Source organism: Mesocricetus auratus, unplaced genomic scaffold (genome assembly GCF_017639785.1).
Source record: "Mesocricetus auratus isolate SY011 unplaced genomic scaffold, BCM_Maur_2.0 Super-Scaffold_100030, whole genome shotgun sequence".
In the NCBI taxonomy this organism is placed as follows: Eukaryota; Metazoa; Chordata; class Mammalia; order Rodentia; family Cricetidae; genus Mesocricetus; species Mesocricetus auratus.
The window spans coordinates 4,823,233-4,836,622 of NW_024429211.1; the positions used below are offsets into that span (position 1 = coordinate 4,823,233).

The following is a 13,390-nucleotide window of genomic DNA, read 5'->3' on the forward strand; positions in this document are numbered from 1 at the left end:
GCATGAGTCCTGCCTCAGAAAGCACTACTTGGGGCAATCCATGTATGTCAATGCTGGCTGCTCATGTCCATCTTTCTCTTTTGCATTTCAGTGATCCAATGTGCAGACTTGGTGCCCCAATAATTTCACCTTCAGGTAAGTGGAAAGATCAGCTTAAGTGCCAGGTCTGTTTTGGATAGCTGCCTTCAAACATTAGAAAGCATGACCTTCTAGGAATCCAGTGACATTTAAGCCATAGAACTTGGCCTCTCCCTTCCTTTTGGGAATCCCCTAGGCCTAAGACCATGATAAAAGGATAGTAATTCAAAGTTCCTTGTCTTTTAGAATTCCAAGTAGTAGGTATTGGGTAACTGAGCAGTGACTGTTCGAAGAGGTAGTTCACAAGGAATGGGTCATGACGTTCAGGCCATTTTCCTTGCACAGCTCATTGATAGGTGAATGTGTTCTTCAAATACCTTCCATACTGATTGTTACTGCTGGGACAAGAGCTTCATGTTCTCACTGTGTTAGGAAGTTTTCATGCTCCAAACTTGCATAGATGGTGCTCAGGAGTGTCCAGTGTGCAGGCCCGGGACTGCAGGGAGATCACTAGGTTACCTTTCTGGTGCTCAAAAGGGAGACAGAGACTCACAGTGTTCTAGTGGACTAATGTACATATCAGTTAGCCAAACTCAGATACCTTTTTTGGTTAGGATTAGTGAACTTGTCCTTCTATGCAGGCATTAGGTAACATGAGTAAATTTGACAGTGTGTATCTGGCCAGGCATTCCACTATTGCCTTGATGCACAGGCTCATCACCATGTGGAGACGCACTCACCACACATAAGTGGCATGAAATTTCAAAGACATGAATGACATCCCAAGCTATAAAGGCCTCCATCCTTCATGTGATAAGGAATTAGCCAAGAGAACAGGTGAAGGGATACAATGTATGCGGTGCTTGGGCAATTAAGAAACTAGAGGTTATGCATCCTACAATGGTGAGTAGTCAATGATGTCAGAGGGAAATGCAATAGTGCTGTGCAGAGCAGATGAGATGTCTTGAACCTTGAAAGACACAGTGCATTATCAGATGGTAAAATGTTTTCACCAGGCCTATAATATGCCTTTCCAATGGTCTGTTACCCAATGCAATGAAAGCCTGCAGTGAGGATGAGGGTGAAACATTTGAAGGGTTAAACTTGGCTAGGGGTGGCAAACAGGTAACCACAATTGAAAATTTATCATTATGTACCCCAAAGCACTGATTATCAATGCCCCTAATTATCATAATACAGAATTTGGGCATTAGAAACCTGGGCATTGAAATTCTGCTGACACTGACTTGCAACTTTAGGCACCCAAAATTTTCCTAGACTAAGACAACTCATTCTGCTTGATCCCTTGATGAAGTCTAATGCCAGCTTACCATTTGTTCAAAGCTCGCCAAGACCTACATGCTAGATGGTGTTTGTCATCCTGGGAATCTGCACTGCAAAGGCTTCCATTGCATATGAGATAAGGAATGGGCGAAGAGTACAGGTGTAGGTATCCTAAGCAGGCCATGAATGGGTAACAAAAAGCCTTGAGGTTATGCACCTTATAATGGTTATTAGGCAGTGATGTCAGAGGGAAATGGGATAGCGCTGTGCAAAGAACTGGAGATGAATGGTCTTGGACCTTGTAAGACACAGTGTATGATCAGATGCTATAATGTTTTCACCAGACCTAAAATATGCCTTCCCAATGGTCTGTCAGTTGCATGGAATTTCAAACACATGAATGACATCCCAAGCTGCAAAGGCATTTGATGCTCAGGTGATAAGGAATGTGCCAAGAAATCCTGTGTAGGGAATCTAGGCAGGTAGTGCTTGGGCAATTAAGAACATTGAGTGTAAGCATCATACTCTGCTTATTTGAAAGTGATTTCAGAGGGAGACTGTAAGGTGCTGTGCAAAGAACAGCAGATGACAACTCTTGAACCATGTATGACACAGTGCATGATCAGAAGCTAACATGTTTTCACAAGACCTATAATCTGTCTTGCCAATGGTCTGTCAGCTAATGCTATGAATGCAGGAAGTGAGGTTGAGGGTGAATCCACTGAAGGGTAAAACTTATGATTCTGCTTGATGCCATTCAGGAGCCTAATGCCTGCTGACCATTTGTCCAAAGCTTACCGAGACCTTCATGCTAGATGGTATTTGCCATTCTGTTAAGCATCACAGTTTGTGTCCCACTATCAAGTATAGCTCTGCCTTCTGAGGATCCAGGTCTATGATGGCAAACCAATGTCATGAAGAGAGGTAATGGCATATAAATCATGCTCAGTAGGGTTACGCTGAGGCCCAGGCTAAAGGTCAGGGAAGAAATGGGGCCCTAGTCTACTCAGACCATTCTCATAGGCCAGTGCACAGACCCTCATTCACCCAGCAGTGTTTCCCTCTCTGATGAATCCTGTGAGGTCCAGGTTCTCTTATTTAGGAGAGCATGAGTCCTGCCTCAGAAGACACTTGTTGTGTCACTTTACATGTGTCAAGTCTGCCAGGGTCCAGCACACTGCTCATGCTCTCCTCTTCTCTTCTGACTTTCAGTGATCCAGGATGCTGTCTTGGAATCCCATTCATGAGACCTTCAGGTAAGTGGAAATGTTAGTCCTAGAGCCTAGCTCTCTCTAGGTCCTTGGTCTTCACCTACTTAAATGAAACTCTCTTAGTGACCTCAGATCCATGGGCTCTTTATCATGTCAAGACTGGCTCACCACACATCTGTGGCATGGGATTTCATCTGTATGCATGCTATTCCAAGCTCAACAGATTTCCCTCACTACTGTGATAAGAAATACCCCCAGAGATCAGTGGCAGGCATCCAAAGCAGGCTGTACTTGTGTAAATAAGAACCTTGAGGGTATTCTTCCTATACTGATGATTTGTCATGGATTTTCAGAGGGAAATGTGATAGTGCCATGCAATGTGCAGCACATAACCAGTCTTGGTCCTTGTCAGGAGCAGTCAGGAGTCAGATGCTGAATTGTTTCAAGAGCCCTGTATCATGTCTTCCCAAGAGTCTGGCGTCTAATAATAGGAGGTTAAGCATATATCAACTGATGGCATGAAATCTTCTTGGGTCAGCAGACAAGGATCTACCACTTAAGGTTTTCATACCACCCATGTGCCACTGATTATCAAGTGCCCAAATTTTCCTGCTTGAGAGCATTGGGTGTTTAGACACTGCGCCTGTCGGGCTTCTTTGACCTTCACATGCCCTTTCTGTATCCCCAAATGTTGCCTTGATGAATTGAACTGATTCTGTTTCATCCCTTGCAGGAGGTTAAAGTGGGGTGACCTTTTATCTGCAGCTTGCTGAGGCCTACCCTCTAGGATGTGTTTTTGTCCCACTATCAGCTATAGCTGTGACCTCAGGTCTATGATGGCAAGCCAATGTCACAAAAAGAGGTGATGACATGAAATTCATGCTCAAGAGGATTATGCTGAGGCCCAGGCTAAAGGACAGGGTAGAAATTGGGGCCTAGTCTCCTCGGGCCTTTCTTCTAATTCAAAAAATCTCAATACCAAACCTCTGTGTCCTTATCTGGATTATGCTATGAGGTCCAGGTCAACATCTGTAGTAAAGCATAGATGCTCTATATCTCTACTCATGGTACCTTGTCTTATGGCCAACACACTGCTAATGTACCCATCTTCTCTGGGTCTTCCAGTGATCTACAATGATGAATTCAATTCCAAAACATCAGACCTTTCAAGAAAATGGAAACACCAGCCAAGGGCCTGGGTAAAAGTAAAGTTCCTGGTCCTTTACCTACTGAAATATCTGACAGTTTATGAATCTAATGATTTTTGCCCACAGCATCTGCTATGTGTTTCTTATTGGAATTCCCTAACCATTAGGGCTATATATCCACAATGGAAATCAAAATTGCCCTTCCTTGGAAAATTCCAGAGGACTTTGACATTAAAACCTGAGCAGTAACTGCATGTGAGGACCCAGGGAGTGGTGTCACAATCCTCAGTGTTTCGTGGTTCACAGCACAGGGATAGAGGAACTTTTTTCCATTTTTTTATTTTATTTAAATCAGAAACAAGCTTGACATATCAATCCCAGCTCTTTCATGCTCCCATCCTCCTCCCCCCCCACCAACGCACTAACCCCCGACATCATTCCCCCTCTGCTCCACAGGGAGGGTGAGGCCCTCCATGGGGAATATTCAAAGTCTGTCATATTATCCCAGGAAGGGTCTAGTCCCTCCACCATGAATCCATGCAGAGACAGCATCCCTCCATGTGGAGTGGGCTCCCAAAGTCCATTTGTATGCCAGGGTTAAATATTGGTCTACTATCCAAGGCCCCATAGATTGAGGAGGCCTCCTCACTAACACCCATGTTTAGGAGTTCTGGGTTGGCCCTATTCTGGGTCTCACAGCCACCAATCTAGGGTCCAAGGGTTGCCCCTTGTTCAGGTCAACTGCCTCTGTTGGTTTCACCAGTCAGGTCTTGACTTCTTTGCTCATCACTCCTCCCTCTTTGCAACTGGTTTCCAGGACCTCAGTTCAGTATTTAGCTGTGCGTGTCTGCTTCCATCAGCAACTGGATGGCAGCTCTAGGATGGCATATATGGTAGTCATCAATCTCATTATTGGGGAAGGGCATTTAAGTTAGCATCTCCATTATTGGTTAGTTTGCCAGTTGGTGTCATCCTTGTAGATCTCTGAAAATATCCATAGTGCCGGATTTCTTCTCAAACCTGTAGTAGCTCCTTGAGTCAAACTTCCTGCTCTCCAATATCCTACTCATCTCTCCTTTTCTCCCCCTCTCTTTCACCAAGTTTTCTCTCAGGAAATCCCATCCCATTCCTCTTCTCTGGGGTACCATGCATATCTCTCTTAGGGTCCTCCCTATTTCCCAGACCCTCTGGCTCTGGGGTTGTAGGCTGGCAATCACCTGCTCCATATCTAAAATCTATATATGAGTAAGTACATACCATGTTTCTCTTTTTGTGACTGGGTTACCTCACTCAGGATGGTTTTTTCTAGTACCATCCATTTACCTGCAAAGTTCAAGATTCCATTCTTTTTTTCTGCTGAATAGTACTCCATTGTGGAAATGTACCACATTTTCTCTATTTACTCTTCAGTTGAGGGGCATCTGGGTTGCTTCCAGGTTCTGGCTAATACAAATAATACTGCTATGAACATTGCTGAAAAAAAATGTCCTTATTCTATGAATGTGCATAGTTTAGGTATATGCCTAAGAATGGAATTGCTGGGTATTGTGGTAGGCTGAATTCCATTTTCCCAAAGAATCTCCATACTGATCTCCAAAGTGGCTGTATATGTTGGCACTCCCACCATCAGTGAAGTAGTGTGCCCCTTTCTCCATGTCCTCTCCAGCATAAACTGTCATTGGTGTTTTTTTATTTTAGTCATTCTGACAGGAGTGAGATGGTATCTCAAAGTTGTTTTGATTTGCATTTCCCTGATGTCTAAGGATTTTGAGCACTTTCTTAAGTGTCTCTCATCCATTTTAGACTCCTCTATTGAGAATTCTCTAGTTAGTTCTGTACCCCAACTTTTCAATTGGATCCTTTGGTATTTTGGAGACTTGCTCCTTGAGTTCTTTGCCAATTTTGGAGATAAGCCCTCTGTCAGTTTCTGGGGTGGTGAATATCTTTTCCCTTTCTGTGGGCTGTCATTGTGTCATGTTGACTATGTCCCTTTTGCCTTACAGAAGCTTCTCAGTCTCAGAAGGTCTCATTATTGTCTATTCAGTGTCTGTACTACTAGTGTTATGTTCATGAAGCAGTCTCCTGTACCAATTTGTTCAAGGGTACTTCCTTCTAAGTACCTTCTAAGGGTACTTTCTCTTCTAAGAGGTTTAGTGTGGCTGGATTTATGTTGAGGTCTTTGATCCATTTGGTCTTAAGTTTTGAGCATGATACAGATATGGATCTATCTGCAGTCTTCTACATGCCAGCATCCAGTTATGCCAACACCATTTGTTGAAGATTTTTTTATTTCCATTGCATAGTTTTAGCTTCTTTGTAAAAGATCAAGAGTATAGGTGTGTGGGTTAATATCAGGGTCTTCAATTCAATTCCATTGGTTTACTTGTTTATTTTTGTGCCAGTACCAAGCTGTTTTCATGACTATATCTCTATCGAAGTCAGGGATGGTGATGCCCCCTAAAGTTCCTTTATTGTATAGGGTTGTTTTAGCTATCCTGGGTCTTTTGTTTTTCCATATAAAGTTGAGAATTGTCCTTCCAAGTTCTGTAAAGAATTGTGCTGGAATTTTGATAGGGATTGCATTGAATCTGTAGATAGCTTTTGGTAAGATTGCCATTTTTACTATATTGATCCTGCCTATCCAAGAGCATGGGAGATCTTTCCATTTTCTGTTATCTACTTTAATTCCTTTCTTTAAAGATTCATACAGATCTTTCACCTGTTTGCTTAGAGTTACCCCAAGATATTTTATGTTGTTTGTGGCTATTGAAAAGTGTGATATTTCTCTGATTTCTTTCTCAGCACATTTATTGTCTATATTTAATAAGGCTACTGGTTTTTTAGTTAATCTTGTATCCTGCCACTTTGCTAAAGGTGTTTATCAGCTGTAGAAGTTCCCTGATAGAATTCTTTGGGTTAGTTACATAGACTGTCATATAATCAGCAAATAGTGAAAGTTTGACTTCTTCCTTTCCACTTTGAATCCTCTTGATCTCCTTTTGTTGTCTTATTGCTCTAGCAAGAACTTCAAGTACAATGTTGAAGAGGTACGGAGAGAGTGGACAGCCTTATCTTGTTCCTGATTTTAGAGGAATTGCCTTGAGTTTCTCTCCATTTACTTTGATGTTGGCTGTTGGTTTGTTGCATGTTGTCTTTATTATGTTTAGATAGATGGAGGAACTTGAACTTTACTTCCACGCCTGTTTTTACCTTCTGTTTTCTGTCCTCATTGGGAATTGCAGTAAAAGAGCTTCTATTTTGCTTTGGGGCTTTATGGTTAAATGCTACAATCTTGCCAAAATGGCCTTCAGAAGTGTCTGATGTGCAGGCACTAGACTCCATGGTGATCCACAGGACACTGCTAGTGTTAATTGGGCATAGAAACACCTTGAATGTTCTAGGGCTTAAGGGACACTGACGTCAAGGCATTCTTAACTGTATATTCTTCTGCTGTGATGTAGTAATCTTGTCTCCCCTCCCACAATCAAATAAAATGAGTCAATTTGGGAGGATGTGTCAGGCCTGGGAGCCATGAACTCAGCATTATTTCAAGATATTCTCAACAGATGGCAGTGGGATTTTACTTCAGCTCCATGTGTATGCTACAAAGTTTGAATGGATTTCCTTCACTAGTCTAATAAAGTGTGTTTCCAGAGACTGAGAGGATAAATTCAACACAGGTTGTGGATGTATAAGCAATATTCCCTCATTTCCCCAGGGAGGGTGATGCCCTCCACGGGGGTGTCCATAGTCTGTCATTTCATCCAGGGCAGGGCCTCGACCCTCCCCCAAGATTTCATGGTGAGAGTGCATCTCTCATTGTTGGATGGGAGTCCAAAGTCCATTTGTATACCCGGGATAAACACTGATCAACTACCCAAGGATCAATAGATTATCTAGTCCTCCTCCCTGACACCCACATTCAGGGGGTCTTGATCAGTCTCATGCTGGATTCCCAGGCATCAGACTGGGAATCAAGAGCTAACGCTTGTCAGGTCAGCTGTTTCTGGGGGTTAAACCAGCCCAGTCATAATGCCTTTGATCATCAGTCTCCCTCTCTGTCACTGGATTTCTTGAGTTCAGATCAGTGTTTAGCCATGGGAGTCTGCCTCTTCTTCCATCGGCCACTGAAAGAAGGATCTGTTTCCCAGACTCACTGGCCATGGGATTGTAGGCTGGCACTCCCCAGATCAATGTCTAAAATCCATATATGAGGGAGTACATGACTCTCTTTTTGAGACTGGGTTACCTAGTTCTTTGTAAATTTGGAGATCAGCCCTCTGTCAGATGTGGGGTTAATGAATATTTTTCCCATTCTGTGGGCTGCCTTTTTGTCTTGCTGACTGTGTCCTTTGCCTTACAGAAACTTCTCAGTTTCAGGAAATCCCATTTACTAATTGTTGATCTCAAAGTCTGTGGTACTGGTGTTATGTTCAGGAAGCTGTCTCCTGTACCAATTCATTCAAGAGTACCACCCACTTTCTCTTCTGAGAGGTTCAGTGTGTCTGGATTTAAGTTGAGGTCTTTGATCCATTTGGACTTAAGTTTTGTGCATAGCGATAGACATGGTTTGATACGCATTGTTCTACATGCCATCATCCAGTTATTTCAGCACCATTTGTTGAAGATGCTTTCTTTTTTCCATTGCATATTTTTAGCTTTTTTTCAAAGATCAGATGTTCATACATGTGTGGGTTAATATCAGGGTTTTCAATTTGATTCCATAGGTTTACCAGTCTATTTTTATGCCAACACCAAGCTGTTTTCAGGACTACAGCTCTACAATAGAGATGAGGTTGGGGATGGAGATTTCTCCAGATGTTGCATTGTTGAGTAAGGTTATTTTGCCTATCCTGGGTCTTTTGTTTTTCCATACAAAATTGATTATTGTTCTTTCCCAGTCTATGAAGAATTGTGCTGGTATTTTAATGGGGATGCATTGAATCCGTAGATTGCTTTTGGCAGGATTGCCATTTTTACTACATTGATCCTACCTATCCAAGAGCATGGGAGATCTTTCCATTTTCTGAGAGCTTCTTTAATTTCTTTCATTAAAGACTCAAAGTTCTTGTGATACATGTCTTTCACTTGTTTAGTTAGCGTTACCCCAAGGTATTTTATATTGTTTGTGGCAATTGTAAAGGGAGATGTTTCTCTGATTTCTTTCTCAGCCCTTTTATCATCTGTATATACTAGGGCAACTGATTGTCTTGAGTTGATCTTATAGCCTGCTACTTTGCTGAAGGTGTTAATCAGCTGTAAGAGTCCCCTAGTAGAGTTCTTTGGGTCATTTAGGTAAACTATCATATCATCTGCAAATAATAGAAGTTTGACCTCTTCCTTTCCAATTTATATCCCCTTGATATCCTTTTGTTGCAATATGGCTCTGGCTACAACTTCAAGTACAGTGTTGAAAAGGTATGGAGACAGTGCATAGCCTTATCTTGTTTCTGATTTTAGAGGAATTGCATTGGATTTCTGTCTGTTTAGTTTGAGGATGGCTGTTGGTTTGCTGTATATAGCTTTTACTATGTTTAAGTATGTTCCTGTTATCCCAGATCTCTCCAAGACCTTTATCATGAAGGGGTGTTGGAATTTGTCAAAGCTTTTTCAGCATCTAGTGACATAATCATGTGATTTTGGTTTTTCAGCTTGTTTATATGTTGGATTACATTGATGGATTTTCATATGTTGAACCATCCCTGCATCCATGGGATGAAACCTACTTGATCATGGTGAATGATTGTTTTGATGTGTTCTTGGATCTGATTTGCTAGTATTTATTAAGTATTTTTGCATCAATGTTCATGAACTTCCCCCGTAGCACTGCTTTCAGAGTGTCCCATAGGTTTGGGTATGTTGTGTCTTCATTCTCATTGAATTTTAGGAAGTCTTTCAATTCTTTTTTATTTCTTCTTTGACCCAGGAATGGTGCAGTTGTGCATTACTCAATTTCCATGATTTTGTAGGTTTTCTGCAATTTGTGTTGTTGTTGAATTCTAATTTTAACATATGGTAGTCTGAAAAGATGCATGGGGTTATTCCAATTCTTTGTAGCTGCTGAGGTTTGATATGTTGCCAAGTATGTGGTCGATTTTTGAAAAGGTTCCATATGGTGGTGAGAAGAATGTATATTCTTTTTCATGTGGATGAAATGTTCTATAGATGTCTGTTAATCCCAGTTCGGTCATTACTTCTATTAGACCCTTTGCTTCTTTGTTGAGTTTCTGTCTGGTATTCCTGTCTAGTGGTGAGAGTGGGGTGTTGAAATCTCCCACTGTTAGTATGTGGGGCTTTATATGTGATGTAAGTTTTAGTAATGTTTCTTTTTATGAATGTGGATGACTTTGTATTTGGGGCATAGATGTGGTGGATTTCTACTGTGATGAGTATGCAATGACCTCCTTCATCTCTTTTGATTGATTTTATTTTAAAGTCCAATTTGTTAGATATTAGGATTGCTACCCCTGCTTGTTTCTTGGGTCCCTTTGATTGGAAAATCTTTTCCCAACATTTAACTCTCAGGTAATGTCTGTCTTTGAGGGTGAGGTGTGTTTCTTGTATGCAGCAGAAAGATGGGTTCTGTCTTCAAATCCATTCTGTTAGCCTGTGTCTTTTTATGGGTGAGTTAAGGCCACTAATGTTGAGGGATATTAATGACGACCATTGATTGCTCATTCTTCTTTGATTTGGAATGGTTGGTGGTGGTGGAATTATGTGTGGAATTCCACCCCTTTGTTCTTTTGGCTGTTGGTAAAGTGGGATTATCTAATGCCTATATTTTTCTGGTTGTAGTTAACTTCCTTAGGTTGGAGTTTTTCTTCCAGAACTTACTGTAGAGCTGGGTTTGTGGATACATATTGCTTGAATCTAGTTTTGTCATGGAATATCTTGTTTTCTCCATCTATAGTGATTGAGAGCTTTGCCGGGTATAGTAGTCTTGGCTGGCATCCATGGTCTCTTAGTGTTGGTAGAATATCTATCCAGGACCTTGTGGCTTTCAGAGTTTCCATGGAGAAGTCCAGTGTAATTCTGATAGGTTTGCCTTTATATGTTACTTGGCCTTTTTCCTTAGCTGCTCTTAATATTCTATCTCTATTCTGTATTTTTGGGGTCTTGATTATTATGTGGCAAGTGTACTTTTTCTGTATTCCACTCTATTTGGTGTTCCGTAAACTTCTTGTACCTTTTATTTGCATGTCTTTCTTTAGGATGGGAAAGTTTTCTTCTATGATTTTGTTGAATATGTTTTCTGCCCCTTTGAGGTGGTTTTCTTCACCTTCTTCTATACCTAGGATTCTTAGGTTTAGTCTGTTCATGGTGTCCCATATTTTCTGGATTTTTTGTGTTAAGGATTTGTTGGACTTAAGGTTTTCTTTGGTTGATAAATCCATTTCTCCTAGTGTATCTTCAACACCTGAGATTCTCTCTTCCATCTCTTGTATTCTGTTGGTAATGCTTGTATTGGTAGTACCTGACTGTTTGCCCAGCTTTTCTATTTCCAGCCTCTCTTCAGATTGTGTTTTTTATTGTCTGTATTTTAGTTTTCAACCCTTGCACTTTTTGAATTGTTTCCTTGCAATTTTCGGTTTATCTTTTCATACATTTTTTTGCCTTTTATGAATTTTTTGGTTTGTTCTTTCTTCCATTTCTTGCATTTTTTTTGGTTTGCTTTTTCTTCCCTTTATTGTATTTTTTTTGGTTTGTTTTTTTTTCCATTTCTTTGAGGGATTTTCCTATATCCTCTTTTAGGGCCTCTATCATTTTCATGAAAGTGGTTTTAAGGTCATTCTCTTCTTCTTCATTTGCATTGTAATTGTGGGGTTTTGCTGGTTTGGAGTTTCTCGAATCTGGCGGTGTCATATTTGTTTTTCTGCTGCTGAGTGTGTTTTTGTATTGTCTCTTTTCCATATCTTCTTCTAGTGGGTGCAGAAAGAGCCCCTTCCTGGTCTGGTGGTTAGGGGACCAGAGTTTCCTTTCGGTGGGTGCTAGCAAGTCCAATAATCTGGTAGTTTTGCTATTCCTCGTCCTAGCCCTGGTCCTGTGGGTGGGGAAGAAGACCAGGAATCTGGGGTGCTTAGCCTCCCACATGGTCTCCTGTTCCCGTTGCTGGAAGAGAAGACTTGGGATCTAGGGTGCTCCCACAGGGATATGAAGCTCTACTGCCATCCCCAGTCACTGGAAGGCACACCGGGATGCAGGCATCCATTGGATATTTAAGTGCCTGACTTATTGTGCTCTAGGGCATTAGCCAATCAGCCATTGGTCACATCCCTCCTTGTGACTTTCTTTTGTGCCTATTAACAGAACCTCACCTTTGAGCCCTGTGTACCTTTCTATGGAATCTTATATAGTCAGATAATGCTGAAATATTAAGCTACCCAAAATAAGGATGTCCTATGGTATTTTATTGAGGGAGAAATCACTTACTCAATAAGCCAAGAAATCTGAGAACTGAAGATCTGCAAGCTGCTCTCCAGGCTGCAACCAGAACCCAATGAGGAAGCATCTCCTCCCCATAGCTCTTTTATCCCCTTTACATTCTACATACCTGTGACCACACTCAAATGGACAAGGTCAGCACTATGGGTACATAGAACTCTCCCTACACACATCTGTAGGAGAGCACTGAGTGCCTCCTCAGAAGACACCATACCATGTCTCTAGTGGTCAACACACTGCTCATGTCCCCATCTTCTGTGCTGTCTTTCAGTGATCTGGGATGCCCTCTTAGATCCAAGAGCATCAGACCTTTCAGGTAAGTGGAAAGATCAGTCCAAGAGCATTTGTATCTAAATGTCCTGGTCCTTCACCTAAAATAACTGACAGTCTGTGAACCTAATGAGGTTAGAAGCACAGCATCCATGCTCTAGGCTACTTATGGGACTCTGTTACCTCTTAGGACTGTTTCCCGAATGGCAATCCAAATGCTCTGCCTTGAAAAATTCCAAAGTATTTAGACATGAGAAACTGAGCAGGAACGGCATGGGAAGACCCAGGGAGTAGTGTCATCATGATCAATTCTTCAGTGGTTTACAACGCAGGGATAGAGGAAATTAAACTTTACCTTCTGCCTCCCATCCTGATTAGCATTGGCAGGGCAGGATCTTCCAATTTGCTCTTGGATATAGATTTTAAAGCTACAGCATTGCTAATATGACTTTCTGTAATGGCTATTTGTTGGCTCTAGACTCCATCAGTTCCCTAGTTATTTATAGGAATACCTCTAATGTTTGAATATTGGACAATGGCACCAAAGTTTTTCCTATTGTAATTCCTTCCCCTGGGACTTAATGATATTTATCTGTCTTCCAACCATCAGGCAACACAAGCCAATTCACTAGAGTATATCAGGGAAGGCATTGTCTATCTGGCCCCAGAGCCATGAACTCTGCATCATTTCAAGACCTTCTCTACAGACAGTAGTGGGATTGTATTTCAGCTCCATGTTATCCTACATAGCTGTGACAGAGTTCCTTGACTAATCTGATGAGGAATGTCCCTAGGAACATAGAGCAGGCATCCAACACAGGCTATGGAGGTACAAATACCAACCTTGAGAGAATGGATCCTTCCTTACCTATTTTGTCTCTGGTGCTCAGAAGCTAACCAGATAGTGATGGACCATGAATAGCTGATGACCTGTCTTCGACATTATCAAGGCCAGTG

The 13,390-nt window shown here is 41.6% G+C and overlaps 1 long non-coding RNA gene and 2 other non-coding genes across 13 annotated transcripts in view; all 3 read left to right on the forward strand.

The window, feature by feature from the left end:
- Window positions 1-13,390, forward strand: part of LOC106022182 — a 55,113-nt gene that overhangs the window by 24,518 nt on the left and 17,205 nt on the right. For all 11 annotated transcript variants that reach the window (XR_005871971.1, XR_005871970.1, XR_005871972.1 and 8 more), the window contains 3 exons: window positions 92-135; window positions 2,575-2,618; window positions 12,435-12,479. This is a non-coding gene — a long non-coding RNA (uncharacterized LOC106022182). The remainder of the gene's footprint in view (window positions 1-91; window positions 136-2,574; window positions 2,619-12,434; window positions 12,480-13,390) is intronic.
- On the forward strand, window positions 2,252-2,330 carry LOC121134825. Its single transcript, XR_005872034.1, has one exon. It is a non-coding gene; the product is annotated as a small nucleolar RNA SNORD115 (small nucleolar RNA).
- Window positions 3,401-3,479, forward strand: LOC121134834. Its single transcript, XR_005872043.1, has one exon. It is a non-coding gene; the product is annotated as a small nucleolar RNA SNORD115 (small nucleolar RNA).